The sequence below is a fragment of the Hevea brasiliensis genome, chromosome 10, assembly GCF_030052815.1.
Source record: "Hevea brasiliensis isolate MT/VB/25A 57/8 chromosome 10, ASM3005281v1, whole genome shotgun sequence".
Classification (NCBI taxonomy): Eukaryota; Viridiplantae; Streptophyta; class Magnoliopsida; order Malpighiales; family Euphorbiaceae; genus Hevea; species Hevea brasiliensis.
Window position 1 is genome coordinate 26,338,574 of NC_079502.1, and position 9,183 is coordinate 26,347,756.

At 28.1% G+C, this 9,183-nt stretch overlaps 1 long non-coding RNA gene and 1 pseudogene across 1 annotated transcript; both read right to left on the minus strand.

Annotated features, from left to right (window-relative positions):
- Positions 1-1,074: 1,074 nt before the first annotated feature.
- On the minus strand, positions 1,075-1,574 carry LOC110662170 (heavy metal-associated isoprenylated plant protein 2-like; annotated as a pseudogene).
- A 4,729-nt stretch (positions 1,575-6,303) lies between these two features.
- On the minus strand, positions 6,304-8,010 carry LOC110661893 (uncharacterized). The gene is made up of 2 exons (XR_009140441.1): positions 7,128-8,010; positions 6,304-7,049 (listed from the first exon to the last, which is right to left on the minus strand). It is a non-coding gene; the product is annotated as an uncharacterized LOC110661893 (long non-coding RNA).
- Between the last annotated feature and the right edge of the window lie 1,173 nt (positions 8,011-9,183).

A 9,183-nucleotide genomic window follows, 5' to 3' on the forward strand; every position in this document is an offset into this window, starting at 1 on the left:
CAAAATTAATTATTTAATTCTATATTTTGAAAAATATAGTATTTAGTCTTTATATTTTACTTCCGTTAAACTATTTAGCCTCCATTAAATTCTTCGTTATTCATGTTATTCAAACTCATATTTTCCGTTATTCATGTTATTCAAATTAATATTTAAGTACTCCATTTTGAGAAAACTAATTAGTTAATTCTTATATTTAGAAAAACACTATTATTTAGTCATCTATTTTAGTAAAACTAATTAGTTGGTTCATATATTTTTTGAAAATATAATATTTTTAAAAATATATTTGTTGGGTAAAAATAGAAATTATACTATGCAAAGACTAAATTTGAATTTACATTTTTTTTATTTTCCAATTGCTTTGACATTATTTTTGTATTTTCTCTACTAGAAAATAATTTTTCTTGATTACTTATAATAAAAAAACTGATTAACTTTTTTGTCTAGATAGCTTATACAGTTTTATCAACAGACGAAGATAAAGAGAGAATGAAAAGGAGAAGGATGTGGACGTAGAGAAGAAAAAACATGATGAGAGAAATAGGGAAAGATAAGAGAAAAATGAGGAGGAGAGAATTATGGTAGTTTAGATATAAAAAATAATTATTAGAGTAAATAGTTTTTGGAGTCAAATTATAGAACTAATTAATGTATTTTTTCAAAATATAGAGACTAACTAATTAGTTTCACTAAAATAGAGGGATTAAATAGTAGTTTGACTAGTATTAATTAATGAAAAAATTGACAGAGGAACTAAAAAATTTGATAAAAGTAAAATACATAAATTAAATAGTGCATTTCTAAAATACAAATATCAAGTATGTAATTTTATTAAAATACAAAGACTAAAAAGTAATTTACCACACACACACACATATATATATATATATATTGAAATTGTATCAATCACTATTTTAAAATTAAAGTTTAAAGTAAATTAATATGGATTTATATATTTTCACAAGTCTAAAGTGCTTTCGCTAATGGTTGTTGGGACATTAATTAACACGATCATAGAATTGTAAATGCATAATTTATTTGATTACATCACAAAGACGAGGTCAGAATCCCTTAAAGGATGGAGCAAAGTTGACCTTCATGGGGTGAAAACCCGACAGCTACGAGTTCGCATTGCTTACAACAAGTAGGGAGCGGTTTATAAGGTTTCTGCTTGTCTTGTTTTGGATTTTCTTTCTTTGGTGGTCCGACGCTTTTGTTACTACCACTGGATCAACACTTCCTATCACTATCAATTCTCCCTTGTTACCATCAACAGTCATCTCGCTTATACCTGTTAAGTAAACACTGGTGTAAGCATACCTTATGATAAGTAATGATAATAATTAGCTATTAATTAAAAAAAAATTATCCACAAACATCTTAAACTTATGAAATTAAGCTGGGACCTCTAAATCACAAACAGAGAAATTTGACCATTACATCAAAACAACCTGCTATTAAAGTTGGCATAAAAAGAGTCCTCTCCTCCTACTTTATTTTCCTCCTATGAGCTTTAATCACTTAGAAATATGAAGACCTTCAAGTTTGGCAACAGCTTTCAAAACCTCCATCTTGCATTTGACGCAGTTGGTGCAGACCTGCAACGCTATCTTCTGCTCGTACGTATGAATACAAAAAGTATATAAGCAGAAGAATTTTTTAGCATAATTAGTTATAAATAAATATACATACCTTTTCATCCATGGTTGATATATATCCATGGATCAGTGATACAAAGAGCCTTTACGGAACTCTACATATGTTTGCTCAGACCTGGTTGACAAGGGCATATATATATATATATATATATATATATATATATATATATATATATATATATATATATATATATATATATATAACCTAGTACTGATGCTACAGCCTCATAGATGAGTTAATCAATAATAGAGGCGCCAACCGGCCGGTGGGACGAGCCTAGGTTCACAATATTTTGAACAGTAGATTATTATAAGTTTTGCTTCTTTTTTTTTCATAAATATTGATTTTGTTATTTTATTTTGTCAATTGATTAGGTTATTTATTTGACTTCTATATAAAAAAATTTTTAATCAAATTCAAATCAACCTATAAATATAAATCATTTCGGATGAAAATGTTAAATTTAAAAAAAAAATTTATCGATCAACTTTCCAATTGAGTGTTATTATTATTATTATTATTATTATTATTATTATTATAAGGGATAGAGTTTAGGACAGTTGAGCTTGGACTATGCCTGTCACTACATATCGAACGCTGAGTCTTAATAAACACTTAATTTCATGAATCATTTGAATTTAGATTGTTTTAAATTTCGTAAGAGTTAAAGTGAGTTACGTATCAATTTGAGCGAATGGATTCGAATTGAATTGACAAAATTAGATAATAATTTATTACCTCTAATCAATAATATATTAATTTATTATTATTAATATTGTTTCTCTCTCCTTTTCAATTAGGTGCTTAATCAAAAATTTTTTTTAATTCTTAATGCAAATAATTAACAAGACATTAATATTATTTTGGTAACCACATAGAATAAAATAATTTTATCAATGCCTCAACATATATATGAACATAAAATAATTAAACTTAGTGCTAGAAAGTTGTTTGATGAAAATTAATAGATTAAGACTTCTTCCTTTAACAAACAATCGGACCATATACTTGATGACATATGTTGAAAATATACAGAGAATATATGTCGCAGGAGGTGTGTTATATATGCATTGCCATTAAGAATAAACTGCATCCCTCAAAAATAAATAATTTTATGCTAACTTTATCATAATTTAATTTTAATATTTAGGATTTAATTAATTATGAGTTTGAGATTTAAAATTAAATTGTCTGATTAAAATGGTACGACCCATAATTTAAATCAAGAGAAAATTAAAAGTTAAAAGTCAAAAGAGCAGTAATTATCTTGAAATAAGAAGCAGTTAAAGTGATTACCAGAATCAAGACCCGTTACAAGGTCATGGATCATTATCAGTTGGTTACCTATGATCATACTGCAGTGGATGAAGTGGTTACGTGGATAAGGAGCACCATGCATGTGGTTACTAGAATCAAGATAATGGATAAAGTGGTTGTACCATTTATGGCTGAAGTGGTTGCAACTTAGACAAAGTATTGGATAAACAGGACGTGAAATTGATGATAAGTAGAATTCTTGGATGCAGTAGCTACATTTAAGCATGCAAAAGCTGATGTACTGGATATAGATGTACTTGTTCACCAAGTTTTCCGAGATATAATCCTTGGTTACCAAGCAAGTCAAGTTTATAAATAGTGAAGCAAGCTTCATTTTAAGACACAACTAGACAATCAACACAAATCAACACATATCAACACATACATAATGTCTTAGATCAATTCCCTTAAGTTCAACAACCTTTTTACTTTTCATAAATCAATTTTATTTTAGTCAAACAATCAATTTCAATTTCAATCCTATTATTTGCATTTCAAGCAATCAACTTTCAGTTTCAGTTTAAAATTTCTCCACATATTTCAATTTCAGAAATCAATCTTTAGTTTCAAAGCTCTCATTTATAATTTCTTCCAAGTCTTTTAATTCAAGCGACTAGTCTTTATTTTCAATGTTCAATTCTTGCACATATTTCAATTCTAGCAAATCAGTTTTTTAATTTTCAATGCCAGTTAATAATTTTTTGCACGTATTTACGTCTCAACAATTAACTCTTTAATTTTCCTAGCTCAGTTAACATTTTCCTGGAAATTTTTTCATTCAAGTGATCAGTTCTTTAATTTTCAAAGCTCTCAGTTACTTTTTCCTACACATATTTACAATTTTTTACAAACAATTTTCTTTTTCAATCAAGGCTCAATTTACATATTCCTACACATATTTACTTTACAATGTGATCTTTTACATTTACTATAATAAACAGACTTTAATTTTCAAGCACAATTTTTGCCATTTCATGCACAAGTGATTTTTCAATTACAACAATCAATCTTAGCTTTCTCAAATTTCCAAAGTGATTCAGTAGAGAACTTGACAAAATACATCCTAGTAGAGTTAAGGAATCCAACGTAATTCGGTCCTTTATTTTTTGCTAATCGTTCAGATTATAAGTTAGATCAGTACATTTATTTTGCACAATTGAAATATTATGTCTATGATACATTGGCAATTCTATACACACGTGAGAAAAAAGACCATATGACTTTTGACATGCTCAAATTTAGTAAAATCAATTCAGTACAAAAACACATGTAACATATATTAGCATGTTTAATTCAAAAAGGAAAAAAAAGAATTTAATTCAATTGAATTTTACTTAATTTTTTTAATAATTAATTATATATTTTAAAAAAATAAATTTATGCATAGAGATAATTTACAAAAATTCAATTTATTTAATGATCTGTTTTATTAAAGCTCCTAAACCTACTTAGGTTATATTTATTTTTATTAACAAAGTAAAATAGGAATATAATAACGATCATTTTAGATTTTAAGTGTTTCAAACAATAAAATTTACAAGAATTTTATATTTTAAAACTTATTTTAAATGCAAAAATTTTATAACAAAATTATTAGAAGCAAATTCTTTTAATAAAATTAAATTTAGTTTTAGGCTAAAAATCATTTCAAAATGCTTATAAACTTAAAATACGACAAACACTAATTAGGTGTTCAGGAATAATAATATCTATTTCTCAAAAGAATAATATTATAAATTAATTTTATAATATTCACAACAAAATAATTCAATAACAATAATTCTTTTCAGTAATATAAATATCTTTTGCTTACGTACTTATGCTATATTTTAATATATAGTAGGAAGTTGAAATTAAAAAAAGAAAAATGTGATGCATGATGTATGGGTGGTATTAGTAGTATTTTAATTTATTTTTATAATGTTGAGGATAAAATATATAATTATGATTGACAATAACATTTTTTATTTAATAGGATATGATATATTATATCTGCTTGTGTAAAAAATTTTAAAAGATAATAGTTAGAATAAAATGATAAAAGAATGAAAAAATAATTTATTGCATTTAAGATAAAGATGAGACATAAATTAAAAAATAAAATAAGATTTCACATAGATAAATAAAATATTGTAAAATAGTATGTAGTCTTGTATTAAATGATCTTATTCCTTAATTTTTATATGTACTATACAATAAAATGATTGATTTTTCGTCAAATGTGCACTAAATAGATGAGGAGATTACACTGTTCTTTCAGTATAATTGATTTTGATTATGAGTTGAATTTTGAATTTCATAATTTTGAAAATCACTTCAATATTGCTAAATTAAAGTTAGTTTATTCAATTAAAATACACTTTTCTTTTTATAGATTATTTATTTATTTCTCATGATAAAGGTAAATAATTTTAGAATAGTTAAATAGAGAGACATAAACTCAAAACCTGCTCACTCTTTCTACTTGGAGGTAGAAAAAAACTAACCAAGCTACTTAATTAGCAACTAAAACACACTCCTAATTGCCTTTGAAGTTTTTCATTCTTTGAAGGATAGATGTCAGGGTAAGAAAGGGTTTTTTTTTTTGCTTCAAAGATGGATATGTCAAAAGCATATGATAGGGTTGATTGGCACTTTTCTGGAAAATGTTATGAGAAGGATGGTTTTTCCAGCTTCTTTTGTGAGATTAATTATGACTTGTCTCTGCACTGTGTCCTTTTCTTTTTCAATTAATGGCAGCCCATCTGGGTTTGCGCAACCTACCAGAGGATTGTGTCAAGGGGATCCTCTCTCCTCATACTTGTTCCTTCTATACGTTGAAGGCTTCTCAGTCTTGATTAGGCAGGCGATGAATAGACAGGAAACTCATGATGTTCAAATTTGTATGGGTAGTCCCAACATTTCACACTTTTTTTTTTTTTTTTTTGTGCTGATGACAATGTGATGTTCGCCCATGCCAATAAGCAAGAATGTTGAAGCCTAAAGCTATTATTCAGAAGTGTGAGAGGGTGCCAGGTCAGAGGATCAACTTTGATAGATCAACTATCTCTTTTTAGTTCTCAGGTACTGGCTGATGTACGTGATATGGTTAAAACCACTTTGGGTGTTAATGTAGTGGTAAGCTATGTAGCACGGAAACGAAAACGCGAACACGGGAAAATGCTGAAACGGACACGGGGAAACGGCATTTTAAAAAACATAGGAAACGGAAACGTGGGGGAAACGTATAAATATAAAAAAATATAGGGGTATATTTATAAATAAATAAATATATATATATATATATATATATATATCATGAAAGATGTTCAATAATAAATAAAGTTGAAATCAACATTTAAATTCAACCATAAAAATACATATTTAGAAGTTTCATACTTATAAGAAATAAATATTAACTACAACACATTCAAATATTAAAAAAGAAAAGATAATGAAATTTATGACATTTCCTCAATTTCACTGTCTTTCTCATTCTCCTTCTCCATGCTTGTAGTTGCATTTTCATCAAACAAAATAGACTCTAACTCTGGTTCATCCAATGAAAGGTTGGCAAATTCAAGAACTCCTACATCTTCCATACTCCCAAATTGATCACCACCAACATCTCACAATTTTATATTCTCATCATAATATTGGGAAGAGTTTCTTGACAGAAGACGAAGATTATTATGGACAAAAACCAAGTCCTCTACACGTTTTGGAGTTGATTTATTCCTTCTACATGAATGAATGAAGGAATAAATACTCCAATTTCTTTCACAACAAGAGGAGGTAGTAGGTTGTCCAAGCACTTTAAAAAGCCAACCTTTGAAGTAAAGGTGCATTAGAACCAAAACATGCCCACCATTTCCTAGTATCTGTAGCATACATACTTCCAATAGAATCAGGATCAGCAAAAGGTCCACTTTTCAAAGAAAAATTTGTAAATTTATCATTTTCTCTAATTCGCTCATTTTCATTAGAAAAAAATCCTCCTAAAGCATTTAATTCTCTCAGTTGATACTTCTCCATCCATATGAGGAGGCACTCTACCTTCTCCCTCTTGAAGCCATTTTTCACTATAAAATCTTCAAAAATAAGAAAATAAATTCAGAAAATAAAAAAAAATTATAACAAGAAGATGAGTATGTAAGTTAGAAATTTACCTTGGATTTAATGAATGGGCTAAACAATGAAGGGAGTGTTGCTCTTTGCCCAACGATCAACAAGAATTCGATGAACCACATAATAAAAAGGAGAAAACCCATCTGCTTGCTTTCCTTCATGATCAAAAATAACTTGCTTCATTTTTTTCAATCATAGAATCCCACAACTCATAAACCAAATGAAGGCATGGTTTGTCTGTGTCACAAACTCTGATCATGTCATAAATGGGCCCAGTAAAAGCAATGATGTAATCAACCTTTTCCCACTAATCCTCATCTACCACTTTATCATGAACAAATCTAGCTTTGCCTTGGTCATCTTCTCGGTATTGTGCCCATTGATCACTCATAACCATTGCTTCTAAAGCACGCCTAATAAGTTTAAATCTTTTAAGCATCACAACAATAGAAGCAAAACGAGTGTCAGCAACTGAAAGCAATTTCAAAGGGCTAAACCGATTATAAATTGCAAGCCTCATGGAATGATTCATTATAAAATTCTTGATTTGCAAAGCATCCCCATGGATTTCAGTGATCCAGTGACACATCATAAGTTTCTTGATTAGTTTCCAAATTTTTTGCTGCATATATATTCTTCAAAGCAAGATTAAGAGTGTGCACAACACAAGGAGTCCAATAAATATGTGAAAACATTCCCTCAATGATTTCTCCAGCACCTTTACAATTTGAAGCATTATCAGTAATGACTTGTACCACTTTTTGATGACCCACCTCATCAATTACTTCTTTTAGCAAATTAGCAATAAATTGCTTATCTTTCACTACACCAGAACAATCTACAGATTTGATAAACATGGGGCCAGACTCAGAAACAACCATAAAATTAATCAAAGGCCTCCTTTGGGGATCACTCCATCCATCACTCACAATACTAACACCCTTTTCTAACTAAGTGCTTTTAATTGGTTCAAGCAACCTCTCTACATTTGCTTTTTCTTACTGAAGTAATGTGGTTCTCAATTTGTTATAACCAGGCGGCACATAACCACCCAAAACATGATTAGCAGCAAAAGAATAAGAACTCACATAATAAGGATTTCTAGCAAAATTAAAAGGTAGACCCCTAGTGTAGAACATTCTAGCAATCTCTGCATCTAATTGAGCTCTAGTTTGCAAGTCAAAAGCTCTACCAAGGGGAGAATCATTAACTTTTCTTTTCTTCAAAGCTGCTGAAATACTTGGTTCAGTTATATTCAATGAAAGAACAGAAGTTATACTAATAGGCAAAGAAACTCGCCTAGATTGTGAATTGGTAATTTTGTTTGTTGCCTCATCCTTCTGTTTCCTCATTTCAGAAAAACTATCATTCATCACTTTTTTACACACACCAATCCCTTTTCCAGTGATTTTCAATAAATGAGCCCTCACTCTAGTATAAGTCCCTTGCTTTTCTTGTCCACAAAAATTGCATATCCATTTATAATTACCCTCTCCTTCTCCAGTTTTCTCTAGTTTAGTTACATATCTCCACAAAGGATTAAATTCTTCCTCCCTAGTTTTTGAAGAAGTGGCACTAGTGCTATTTGCTTGGGTAGAATTTGAGTTCGAAGAATCCATTCAAATATTGTCCTATCAAAATGACAAAAAAAAATGCAATTTTATATAATTTACAAATTATTTAAACAAATTATATACTAAGGATTAAAGCACAATGCAAATTATATATTAAAAGATTAAAGAATTAAATAATAGAATTGAATAAATTGACTATATTATGAAAAATTTTAATATATAATATAACGATGCATTAAAACAAATTATATTAAACACATTATAAATCAATTATTACAAAAATATAAAATATATTAATATAAAATACAAATTTTTAATGTTGGAATTTTTTTTTATTTATCATTAATTAGAATTTAAACTTGAAATTTTATAATTTTAAAAATAACTTTAAAAATATATTTACATTTGTCCTTAATTTCCTTCAAAATGTTGATTGTAAAAATATGGCAAATCTTGAAAATTTTTAGTGAATTTGGGAAAATTTTTTTTTTATCTTTTTTTAAAAAAAAAAATATTTATGATA